We start from the raw sequence: 13,445 nt of genomic DNA on the forward strand, positions 1-13,445 counted from the left end.
AGCCAGACCCTAGCAAAACTGAAGCCCTACCTGAAAAATAACTAAAGGGGCATGGTTCAGGTGGTAGATTTCCTATCTAGCAAGCTTGTGGTGCTGAGTTCAAAGTCCAATACTGCTAATAAAAAGAACAACAAAAAGACAGTGGCAAATGTTGATGAAGATGTAAAGAAACCAGAATGCTAATCAGTTGCTGGGGGAAAAGAGAAAATTTTTGCATCCATTTTAAGACACAATTAAAATATGTGTTAACCACCATATTTTGCAACAAAGAGTGTTTAGAGGCAGGGGACTAAGAAGGGCAATTATCCCTTTTTACTTTGACATGAGATTAGAATTATACTTCTGTACAAGTGGAAAATGAAGCATGAGACAGGGAAATCTAAGTGAATTCTCAAATAATTGAAATGATCAAAAATAGCTAAGAGGACAGGTATGTCTCTGTATGTATACATGCCCAAGATTCTTCCAAACTCAGCAACAATTTAATATGCAACTCTAAAAGAACTCAAGATCTAGTGCACTGAATCTGACTCTAATCCTCATCTTATATATTTTTTTTTGAGATGGTCTTGTTAAGTATTCTAGGATGGCTTGGAATTCAGTGTACAGCACAGGCAGTCTTCCTGCCTCATGAACTGGGATTACAGGCATTGCAATCACATCCAATTTATTTTTCCCCATTTGAAATAAGTGAGATGAGAAGCAGAAGAATGTTTGTGCATGGTATGTGCCTACAGATGAGAGGCACTGACATTTAGTTTTTAAAAAGCATAATAAAATTTAAAGTAGAATTCTAATAAGGAACATACCAATGTTGCATAAATGAATTCAACAGTGATCTTCTCTGTAATAACCTGTATTTGCAAAATAAATGTGTATGTGAGCAAATTTGAAAGAATGACTTACATACACGATACATAAAATGACAAGTCCAGAAAAGTCTGAGCTCATTACGGGCAGTTCTGATGTATACTTCAGCCATTTTATTCACATTTTAATGGTATTATTAAAATTTTTTGCTTCTGTGTGCTTAATGCTAATACACAGAAATATAGATTTTTGTATGAGTTATACTGCTAAACTCACTTAAGATTTTTAGAAGTTGTTTGGTTTTATCTTATGAATCTCTACATGCATAGTCTACTCACTTATTTAATAAGTAGTTTTATGTATCTATTTTTTAAATGCATGTCTTTTATTTTATTTCCCTGCCTGACTATACTTGCTAAAAATATCAGTAGTGTAAGTATTTATCTTTTTGCCCCAGTCTAGAGTAAAAGTATGTAGTCTTTTACCATTAAAAAACATTGTTAGCTGATTTGTGTTATACAATGTTCTTTTCCAGATTAAAGATATTTTCTGTCCTACTCTTCTTAATATTTTTACAAACATAAATAGTTGTCCAATATAATTTAGTACTTTGTTCTGAATAAGTTGAAATAACTGTATTGACTTTCTCCACTTTATATCGTTAAGGTTGTGCTCATAAATCCCAACGAGGAAAAACAAATTCCACTTTAGATTTCCAAGAAAACAGTGTCAAAGAAAGTAGGTATTAAAAAGAGTCAAAAAGAAACAAATTTTATATGAGGATAGAAAATTCACACACAAGACACATCTTAACAGTAGGTATATGAAGAGAAGTATCATATATTTGATACATTGTAAGAACTTTTGTAAATGCCACAAGGTACCTCAACCCAGCACAACAATTACAAAAAGAAAAAAAGAAATGGAATGGAATCCTGGCATTAAGATATTCTGAGAAAATATCTGCCCACTTGCCCTTTATGAACTATAAACTGCTACTTGGGGTCAAGATTAAAATAAATTTTAAAAACAAGGAAACCAAAATTCCAAAGTATTTCCTCAAGAAAGAGAAAAAATGGAAAGTGATACCTAAAATAATTTTGAGATGCAAAAGAAACGGTAAAAACGATGAATGGAAAATATGGATTAATTAGCAACATCAGTAAAACACAGTTATGATTAGGTTAACTATAAATAAAAAGCAACCAAGATAACACAGCACAGAATAAGAATAAGCATAGTTCACAGAAACTTTTAAGACTTGTATTTTTCAGGAGCAAGGAAGTAATACGGGACCTGGTTGAACATGAATTTAAAATCTTAACAACATAATTGATGGAAATGACACGTACAATTTTGAAGCTATTAGAGATAAATGGAATATGAATTCAATAAATTAAATATATGGAGAAGAAGAGAAATAAAAGTATAGCAAAAGTTAAGGAAAATGTAGGAAAGAAAGCAAGTAAAATTGAATGTAGAAATTTAAACCCATTAATAAGTCTAAATTTTGAAGGGTAATTTTATGTGTCAAATCCACAGTTCTAAGAGATGTTCAGAGTGTGCCTGTGAGGGCATTTTCAGAAAGACTAATATTTGAGCTGATAAATGGAGTAAAACTCTGCCCTAACAAGTGTGGGCAGACATCCCACAATCAACAGGGCCTGTAGAAAACAAACAGGTGGGAGAATGGCAAATGTGCACTTCTCTGTTGATCAGAAGTATCTCCTGCCCTTTAACATTGGGTTCTGGGACTTACACCATCTGTTCCCTGGTTCTTAGTTCTTCAGTGTTGGTTGCATGCACTATGTCACCAGTTCTTTAGCTTGGAAATTCTTATCTTCCATAAAGGAGTGAGCCAAATTTCCATGATTAATCTCCTCATCTACATCCTCTTGCTTCTGTGTCTCTGAGAACTCTAATACAGGTGCACAACAGTAATTAGTTTAAATCATTTTAACTAGAAAAATAGATTTTTGTTAGCTACATTTTGTTTTGAAAGAAGTATTATTAAAATGAAGGCACAAACATAAGATAGTAAAAAAGTTTTATTAAAAGATATGTCAGTCAACTATTAACAATAAAACAATTCAGCATTTTAGGTAAAAGAATAAAACAAACAAAAATAAGACAAAACAATCAAACCTAAACAAGTTTTTGATACTACAAAGGTAAATTAAAAATTCAACACCACATGGTGAAGCTATGTCCTAGTTGCTTTATGATTCTTTTAACTACTGCCAACACATGTTTACACAATATCCTTCATATTGTTTCCCTGATGTTAGTTACCCAGATTTCCCAATATATAAGTTCTACCAACCTAAAAGTTAGCATCTCTCTTACCTTATACACCAACAACAGAAATTCTCTGGGGTAAGTGCCCAGGAATGTATTCAATGGACATTAATGCATGCTATATAATTTCACCAAATTTTATATGTTTTAAAAATGTAGTCAACTTACAATCATGTCATCTTTTATTTTTTGCCAACTGTTCTTTTTAAAATGCAATCTCATTATTGTGTAAAACTGAATTGCTCTCATAATAAACTTATTAATTCAATTTTAATTATATTCATTCTGAGTTTCCTTTAGTCTAACTCCTCATTATATTCCTATTCTTTGCTCAATTTCTTTTGTTTTTCTTCCTGAATTCTTGATGCCAATCCCTTGTCAGTTGTGAATGTTGTAAATATCAAACCCCAGCCTACCATTCCATCTGCTCATTTTCTTTATATGCTTCATTGACTAGAAATCCATTAAACTTAAGAGCTACAAAGAACATACCTTAGTTTTTTTGACTCCAAGTTTACAAAGAAGTCTTTAAGTTTCAATGAAGAGAATAGATAGGTTTTTCTTTCACTTTATTTGGGCCTGTACACACAGCTTTTGTAAAGGCAGCTTTTTTCCAGTTAATTGCCCCAAGTATTCTTCTCACAGAAACCACTAACTTGATTAAACAATAATCAAGTGTTACTTCAACTTTGAAAGTTTCTGCTTTTTTATGATTTTAACAGTCAATTCCAGGAAACTAACTTTGAACAAATATTCACCTCTTAAGGCACTAAGCCCATTGACATGCTATACTTGGTTACTAAGAGGAATTTATCTGCAAAGTTAGTTTATATAAATCAATGCCATTCACATGAAAAATAGAACTATAAAAACTTCAATTGTTTCTATGGACAGATGACAATGAAATTTATTGTTGGATGGATATAAAATGCTTCCCCAAAGGCTCATGTGCTCAAGGTTCAGTTACCAGCTGATGGTGCTATTGAGAGGTGATAGGAACATGAGGGTTGTAACTGAAACAATGGGTTAATCCATTGGTGAGTTCACACTTAGGTGGGGCTTTGTTGGAGGAAGTAGGTCAATGAGTTGGTGTCCTTGAAAACAATGTATTGTCCCTGGCTCCTTCTTGTCTCTTTCTCTCTGAGGACACCAAAGTGGAGATTATTGCATAATTCTGGTATGAAACAGACCAGAATGCTGGTCAAAATGTGGATAGTCAAGACTGTGCTCATGAGGTTTCAGATGGAAATGAGGACTCTACTGGGAACTGGACTAGAGGCCATTCATGTCACAGTCTTACGATGAAATTTTCTACTTTTTATCTATGTTCTGAGACTGTGGAAGGCTGAGTTTGATTGGGAGAAAATGGGCAAGATTTTTAAAACTTGCTGTTTTGCCAATAAAAAACATTTAAAGTTGGGGTCAAGGAAGAGACCAACTCCTTTCACTAGGATGATAGGAATGATGATATGGGGGCATCTCAGGGATTGGGCAGCTGCACTGATAGCCAGCAATGTGCAAACTCATATGAAAGACTTTCCCTTGGAAGAGAGAGCTGCCAGAACACATTGCTTACACCGGGAAGGTCAGGAACTTGCTTCCTCAGGATTCACTTCACCATGTCCAGCCTTCCAGGCACTGAAAGGCTGTTACAGCAAGAGTTAGGGGTCATGGAAGCCATGAGATGTCAAACAAAGATCTGGGAGGCCAGAGAATGTGTCTCATGACTGGAGTCCCTATTAACAGTCCCTGAGAACGTGAAGCCTGAAGTTGTGACAGTGAAACTGAAGATGCAGTACAGACCTCTGAGAGTTAGAAATGCCAGGAATAAAGCAGACAGAGTTGGCACATGCTTGTATTCTTAGGTACTTCATAGGCAGAGATAAGAGGATGAAATTCAAGTTCAACCTAGGCAAAAAAGTTAATGAGACCCTATCTCAACAAACAAGCCCAATATGGTGGTCATATCTGTTATCTGAGCTATGTGGTAGGTGTACTTAGGAGGATTGAGGTCCAAAGCCCGCCCAGGCAAAAATCATGAGACTTCATTTAAAAGAAATCAATATATAAACCTAAAATAACTGGGGGCAAGGCATGAGCAATAGAGTGCTTGCTTAGCAAGCACAAGGCCCAAGTTCAAACCTCAGTACCCCCCTCCAAAAATAAATAAAATAAAATAAAGAAAAGAAATTCCAAGAGCTAAAACATCTGCCTAAGACAGATAATGAGCACAGGCAGCCTGAGAGAGTCCACGTGATCTGCAGCCAGGAAGACCATAGGGACAGGGATGCTGAAGGCCTTTGAAGTTCACATAACACCACTGTGTCCCCAGAAGCCATACATGGAGAAAGAGGATCTAGTGTTTGCTTTGCTGGTTTCAGTCTTGCTTCCAGGCAGAACCTGTTCTGCCTTTTTTTCCAATTTTGTTGAAGAGAAAGCATAAGAGATAATAAGAAAGAAATAGCATTTTTGCTAGCTTGAGATAAAGATAGCTCTACAGAGAGATTCCTAGCATTGCTTCCATGCACTTGTTTATTACAACCCAAATTGGTTCATCTCTACCAAAGTCTTCACTACTTCCTAGTCACTTCCCAAAGTGGCCTCTGTCAGTTTAATGTTACTATATTAGCTCCTCTACAGCAGGCACATCAAACACTTTCAAGTTTTAGGTTTCTGATCCTTTCCCTATTAATTTATCAACAGCTAACTGATAAAATTGCCTTGAGTCTCAGATTTGGGACATGAACTTTTCAACAATGTTCAAATTGTAAAGACCACAGGGATTCTAACAGGTAGACTAACTGCAATTTGCATTTTTAAATGGATATGATTTTTTGCAGGGCCAAAAATGGAGCATTATGGTTTGTGTATGAAGTATATACCTAAAAGATGGATGTGTTGAACGCTTGGACTCCAGATGGTGGTGCTACTAATTGAGAGCTAATTGGAACATGAGTGCATTACTTCATCAACAAAGAAATTGAGAAGCTGTTTTCCGGGGTAAATCCATCGTTTCACATTCCCATCACCAATCTCTATATGATGGCTTCAAATTTTCCATATCCTCAGCAACACTTGCTATTGCACTTGTGATTATTCTAGTGGCTATGAACAGATATCAAATTGTGGTGTTTCTTTGCAGTTCTACAATGACTAATAATATTAAACAGTTTCTTTACCTATTTGTATTCCTTTTATTTCTTCTACTTGCCTAATTGCTTTGGCTTGGAATTCTAGTACTATGTTCAATAGGAGTGGGGATAGTAGACACCCTTGTCCCATTCCTGATTTTAAGGGAAATGCTTTCAGTTTTTCTCCATTGAGTATGACGTTAGCTATATGTTTGTCATATACAGTCTTTACAATGTTGAGGTACATTCCTTCTATTCCTAGTTTTCTTAGCGCTTTTGTCATGAAGTGGTGTTGGATCTTGTTGAAGGTTTTTTCTGTATCTATTGAGAGGATCCAGTGGTTTTTGTCTTTGCTTCTCTCAATGTGCTATATTACATTTATAGATTTGCGTATGTTGACCCACCCCTGCATCCTGGGATGAAGCCAACTTGTTCATGGTAAATGATCTTTCTGATATGTTGTTGGATTTAGTTTGCCAAAATTTTATTGAAGATCTTTGCATTGATATTCATTGAGATTTCCCTATAGTTCTCCTTTTTCAAGGTATCTTTTTCTGATTTTGGGATGAGTGCAATACTGGCTTCATAAAATGAGTTAGACAGTGTTCCTTCCCTTTCTATTTTGTGGAAAAGTCAAAGGAGAGTTGGAATTAGTTCTTCTTGAAAGGTCTGATAGAATTCAGCTGAGAATCCATCAGGTCCTAGACTTTTCTTTTTTGGGAAGCTCTTGAAAGCTGCTTCAATTTCTTTTTGTGTTATAGATCTATTCAGGTGATTAACATCCTCTTGGTTCAATATTGGATGGTCATAGGTATCTAGAAATTTGTCCATTTCTTCAAGATTTTCAAATTTATTAGAGTATAGGTACTTAAAGTAGTCTCTGATGATTTCATGGGTTTCCATGGTGTTTGTTGTTATCTCTCCTTTTGCATTTCTGATTTTACTGATTTGGGTTTTTTTCTCTCCTCATTTCAGTAAGGTTTGCCAGGGGGTCTGTCTATCTTGTTTATTTTTTCAAAGAATCAAATTTGTTTTGTTGATTCTTTGTAATTTGTTTTGTTTCTATTTCATTAATTTTGGTCCTTATTTTTATTATTTCTCTCTTTCTGCTTGTTTTGGGTTTGCTTGTTCTTGTTTTTCTAGAAGTTTGAGATTTAGCATTAGGTCATTGATTTGAGATCTTTCTGTCCTTTTAATATATGCACTCTTGGCTATAAACTTTCCTCTTAGGACTGCCTTTGCTGTGTCCCATAGGTTCTGGTAGATCATGTTTTCATTTTCATTAACTTCCAGGAACCTTTTAATTTCCTCTTTTATTTCATTAAAGACCCATTGATCATTGAGCAATGTGTTGTTCAGCTTCCAATTGTTTGCACATTTTCTACTGTTGTTTTTGTTGTTGAGATCTAGTTTTAATGCATTGGATCAAATAGAATACATGGATTTATTTCTGTTTTCTTATATTTGCTGAGGCTTACTTTGTGCCCTAAGATATGATCCATTTTGAAGAAGGTTCCATGGGCTGCTGAGAAGAATATACATTGTGCAGAAGTTGGATGAAATATTCTGTAGACATCAGCTAGGTCCATTTGATCTGTGGTTTGATTTAGTTCTAGAATTTCTTTCTTGAGTTTTTGTTTGGATGACCTATCTATTGGTGATGAGGGGGTATTAAAGTCTCCCACCTCCACTGTGTTAGAGTCTATATATGCTTTTACATCCTTCAGAGTATGTTTGATGAAATTTGATGCATTGACATTGGATGCATATAGGTTGATAATTGTTATTTCCTTTTGGTGTATTTCACCTTTTATTACTATGGAGTGTCCTCCTTTATCTCATTTGATCAATCTAAGTTTGAACTCTACTTTGTCTGAGGTAAGTATTCCTACTCCTACCTGTTTTCAGGGGCCATTGACTTGGTAAATCTTCTTCCTGCCTTTCACACTAATCCAGTGCTTGTTTCTGCCAATGATATGGGTCTCCTGTAAACAACAGACTGTTGGATCTTCCTTTTTAATCCAGTTTGCCAAATAGTGTCTTTTGATGGGAGAGTTAAGTCCATTAACATTCAGTGTTAGTATTGATAGGTATGTGGTGTTCCCTGTCATTTAGTTGTCCTTGTTTAAGGGTTTCATTATGTGCAGCTGAATCAATGTTACTCTCTACTTTCTTGCTTTTTCTTCTCCTGTGGTTTGGTACTTCCTGTCCTTTCATGGTTTTATTTGCTTTCATTTTCTGTGTGCAGAATTCCTTTAAGAATCTTTTGTAGTGGTGGATTGGTACTCATGTATTGTTTTAGTTTCTGCTTATCATGGAAGACTTTTACTGCTTCATCTATTTTGAATGATAGCTTTGCTGGGTAGAGCATCCTAGGATTGTAGTTATTTTTATTCAGTGCCCAGAATACCTCACACCATGCTCTTCTTGCTTTTAAGGTTTCCACTGAAAAACCTGCTGTGATTTTGATGGATTTACCTTTGTATGTTATTTGTTTATTCTCTCTTACAGCCTGCAGTATTCTTTCTCTATTCTCTGTGCTTGTTGTTTTTATATGTCATGGGATACTTCTCTTTTGGTGAAGTCTGTTTGGTGTCCTGGAGGCTTCCTGTACCTGAATGGGCATAACTTTTTCTACATTTGAGAAATTTTCTGCTATTATTTTGTTGAATATATTACAAATTCCTTTTGCTTACACCTCTTCTCCTTCTTCAATTCCCATGATTCTCAGTTTTGGTATTTTGATGGAGTTGGTGAGTTCTTGCATATTCCTTTCACAGGTCTTGAGTCATTTGACTAATAATTTTCCAGTTTTTCCTTTAATTTCCATTTTATCTTCAAATTCTGAGAGTCTGTCTTCTGCTTGTTCTAGTCTGCTGGACTGGCCTTCCATTGTGTTTTGTATTTCTGTTTCATTCTTTTTTCTGAGGTTTTCCATGTCATGGATTACTTTCTCTTTAATATTGTTTATTTTCATCATTAGTTCATTTATCTCTCTTTTTATAATGTTCTCTGTTTCACTTTTGTGTTTATTTAGGGCTCCTATGAGATCATTTGTTTATTTCTGTATCTTCTCATATTTGTTAGTTTTAGTGTCTTAAAATTTCTTGAGTGCCTCTTGTACATTTTGGTTAACCATGTCCAGTAACATTGAAATTCTCAATGATTACTTGCAGGATTTCTTCTTTGAGGATTTTCTTGTGGGCATCACTGGGTTCCTTGGTGTCATTTATCTTTGTTTTGTTGGAGTCCCGAATTGGTTATCCATTTTCTTCATTTCCCCCTGAATCCTGTATTAAATTATTTTGCGGGGAGAGAATGGTTTCCATACCTCTTTTGTTTTCCCATTGCTCCACTTGGTACTGTGCCACTATGTTCTTGATAGGATAGTTGGTGGTTTCAGTCACCTATTTTCTTTCCGTTGGTTTAATTTTGTTTTGTGGCTGTATTGGGTTTTTAGCTAAGTGTGTTGTGCTATTTCTATCCCTGGTCTGGGTTTAATTTAGCAGTAACTAATTCACAATAGTAAAACTAACAAAAAAACAAAAACAAATAAACAAAAACACACAAACAACAAAAAAAACAAAGAAATCAATGCAGAGAGATGAACAAACAAACACAGATAAACAAGAAACAAAACAAACAAACAAAAAATTCCAGATTCAGGAACAATAGAACTTTAGTCTTAGTTTAAATTCTGGTGTTACTCATGCAGCATGCAGTCCTGGTGTTGGCATTTAAGCAGAAGCTCTGTTGTAGTCTCTCCAAGGTGATTGGGTAGTGTTTTTTTTTTCCCCTTCTTTTTCTGTCTTTCAGTGGCAGCTGCTTGGTCAGCTCCTCCCTCAGTGAGGTGTGACAGTTTAAGTTGTGCATGTTGTCCTCAGGTTCTGGAATCAGTTCTGTATTCCACCAGCTCTCCCCCTTTGGAGTTGAGTTTTTGCTGTGTTGAAAAGCTGAGGGCTTGTTCTTTGCCTCATCCCCTTTCTCTGGAGCAAGTTCAGTGATCTGTCAGCTGGCCCCCTGCTGTCAGTGTGTTGAGATGGTTTGCTTTTTGTTTTTCAATTTTGCAATACCATTTGACTTTGGGTGTTATCCACTGGCTCAGAAGATGATCTTTGTGGACCACTACCTGTCCTGTTTCGGGAAGTGGCTTATCACCCACCTGCTGTCAGCCCTCCTGCCTTTCCAGCCTTTGTTTACTGAAGTTTGTGTGGAGATCAGCTCCTTGCACCTCCCCCTTCTCTGGTGCAATTTCAGCTTCTCGCCTCCTCTGCTGTGTGCTAGTTTTCAGTTTGTTGTTTATTATTCAGTTTTTCTTTCTTTTTGTGTGTGTGGGGGGGTCACTCTGCACAGGTGCTTATGCTGGTTGAATGTCTCCCACACCGGCTTGGAGCGGCGTCTGGTGCACTGGAGCCCTCCTGTTTCCTCAGTGTAACATGGCGTGGAGGAACTTTCCATGGGCTAGGGGTTCAGGGTGTTGAAATTTTGATTCTTCTTGTGCTTTATTTCCATTAAGTGTGGCTCTAGCATATCAGCAAGGTTTTTGATTCACAGAGCTCACACTGTCTGCCTCTGTGCTCTAGTCACCATATTGAATCCCCTATATATACTATTTTTCATCATACTCATTTGAAATGCCTTTCTTCTCTATAAAGTCCATAATAAAATCCCTTAATTAATTTGAACTCTGTGTGTATATGCATATATGTTTAAATATATGCAAATGTGTATATATGTCTATATGTATGTTCATATGATCCATTTGCATGTTATTAAGCTTAGTTACCTTTAATTGTGTATAGTATTCTGCTCCAAGCATAAATATTATTTCTTTCTCTGCTTCTAGGAAATACTGGTTAACTGAACAGATCTGAAAATGGAAGTCAACCTGAATTTTTTCCTAAATTTGTATAGATGATATATAATGAATTATAAATTATTTTTGCTATTCATCATGTATACTCATGTTTGAGACTAAAGTGTGCATGGCTAAAGAGTTAAAGGACAATAACAGGGATTGTATCTTTTATTGAAGGTACAATGGTAGATGTTATCTTAACATACACTTATCTTTGTTAACAACATCATTATGAAATGTACAGATAAAAATATGAAAAAGTATTGGGAGGTAATTGGATACAAGCATCACTGAATATCTTTTTGTAAAGAAACAGAAAAATTAGTTTCAAAGTTATAGTAAGGATGCAGATTAAAAATGTGATGAATGTAATATTGAGCACTTTAGATTGTTTTAAAACTTATAAAATTCATCAAACAAAATGACTGAAGTGTCCTTAAAGACAGACCAATGCACTTGTTGTCCCAGGCAGCAATTCAAATCCAGCATCACTCAAGATATGATACCATTACAGGAATGTTACTTGCTTTCAACAGTAGCCCAATAGTATGTTGGGAATGTCATATATGATAAATCTCAAAGAATATTATTATAATTTAGCTGACAAACATCCCTACTCATGCAGACTCAGTTAGAATTAAAGATTCACTACTGTTTCAGCATAAGAAAATATCTTGCATTTTTCTGGCACTGACTTTTTCCACTAATAATATGAGGATTATAAATCCCACTTCATTTAATTTAGATGCAAATGAAATGCTTATAAACCCAAGAAAGCATCTGAAACTTTCTTTAGCTGCTATCTGGCACTTATTAAACATCAAAATCTTATACCCACATTTTTCAGTGTTAAACACTTGCAGAGGAAGAATACTTTTCCTTTCCTGTCATGTCCAGTGTGATCTGCATATGACTGTTTTGCTGGGCTGTGCTAATAAAAAAAATCTTATGATTAGCTAGAAAGATTGTCCACTTCAAGTGCAGGGACTAGATAATGGAAAGCAAGGGTTTGAATCGCTTCTAGGATGAGGAGAGGGTGGAAGCCTTTGAGCAGAGGGGTAATGGGATCAAAGTAGAGCTTTAGAAGACACACAATTCTTTAAAAGGTAATCAAGTTGCCCTATGGAGCTAAGGAGGTAGGCCTCTAATCAGGTGAACATAACGGACTTTTGTTTAACAGATAAAATGTCCACCCATAGAGGAAAGTGAGAACTTTCTGGAGACTCTGGGAGGGTGAAACCAATGAACTCTGAGAAATATCTGAGTACTGATAAATAATTCTCTCACTCCTCTCCAGGGTAAACAGAGAGATCACCAAGAAACTAATTTCACCCCTTGTTTGTGAGGATTATAAATGGCAGTGGAGAATAAGTTTATTTTAAAAATACTTATAAAAATAGTCCCACTTAACTACTCAACGTTTTCCCAGTTACTCAGAATTTTGCCCAAACCACATTTCATCCCTCCTGCACAAGCAAGCACCTTACTCATCTCTGAATAACATCATCGCCACTGACCCCCATGAGAAAGATGGTGTCTACTGAGAAGCTTCAGGAATACTTCAAGGAACTGAGGTCACAGGAATTCAAAGAGGGACAGGTGAAGTGGGATATGTTGATTTGCCTAGGATCTAGTCAGAGTGTCAGAAATAACTGCTCAAATTTTGGCAATGGCTAATGCTACATATGCTAGAATTCCCCAGACACATGGGGCCCCTGAAAGGTACCTCCATCCCCCCACACATAGATCCCTTTGTCTGAGATTACAATTGTAAACATTGCCATGTGGACTTTTTGTGTTATTCTACTTTTCTATGGACTCTTCCACTGAGTAGAGCCTTCTGTAACCTGATGTCAGCAGAGAAACAAGTAAGTTGACAAGAGATAAAATGTCTCCCTCCAGCTGAACAAACTCCCACAGGACATCACATTTAAGTCCTTGTTGAGTCAAACAGGAGAATGTCATTTTCTGAATCATGAGTATTCCTCTGACAATAGCCTCTTCAGACTTTGACATGCTCTTTGGTGAGATCACATGCTGAGGGCACCAAGAGATGGTCCGCTCTCCTCCATTCACATACCATCTGTTCATCCACAGACTGTGTTAACAGACACATGACCATCCTGGGTGAGAAAAAAAAAGGGAGGAGTTTGGCAGCTATCTTATGAAGGGAACATTTTATGGTAGTGTCATCAATATTGATTAATAAATCCTCCCAGAGAAAGTTTCAAATTGCCATATCCTCATCCTCACCAGCATTTGTTCATTATTTGATTGGATTTTTTTGCTTTTTGCTTAGTTTTTTCTTTCTTCATATATTCTAGATATCATTCTGTAGGATGAATATT

The sequence above is a fragment of the Castor canadensis genome, chromosome 6 (assembly GCF_047511655.1).
Source record: "Castor canadensis chromosome 6, mCasCan1.hap1v2, whole genome shotgun sequence".
In the NCBI taxonomy this organism is placed as follows: Eukaryota; Metazoa; Chordata; class Mammalia; order Rodentia; family Castoridae; genus Castor; species Castor canadensis.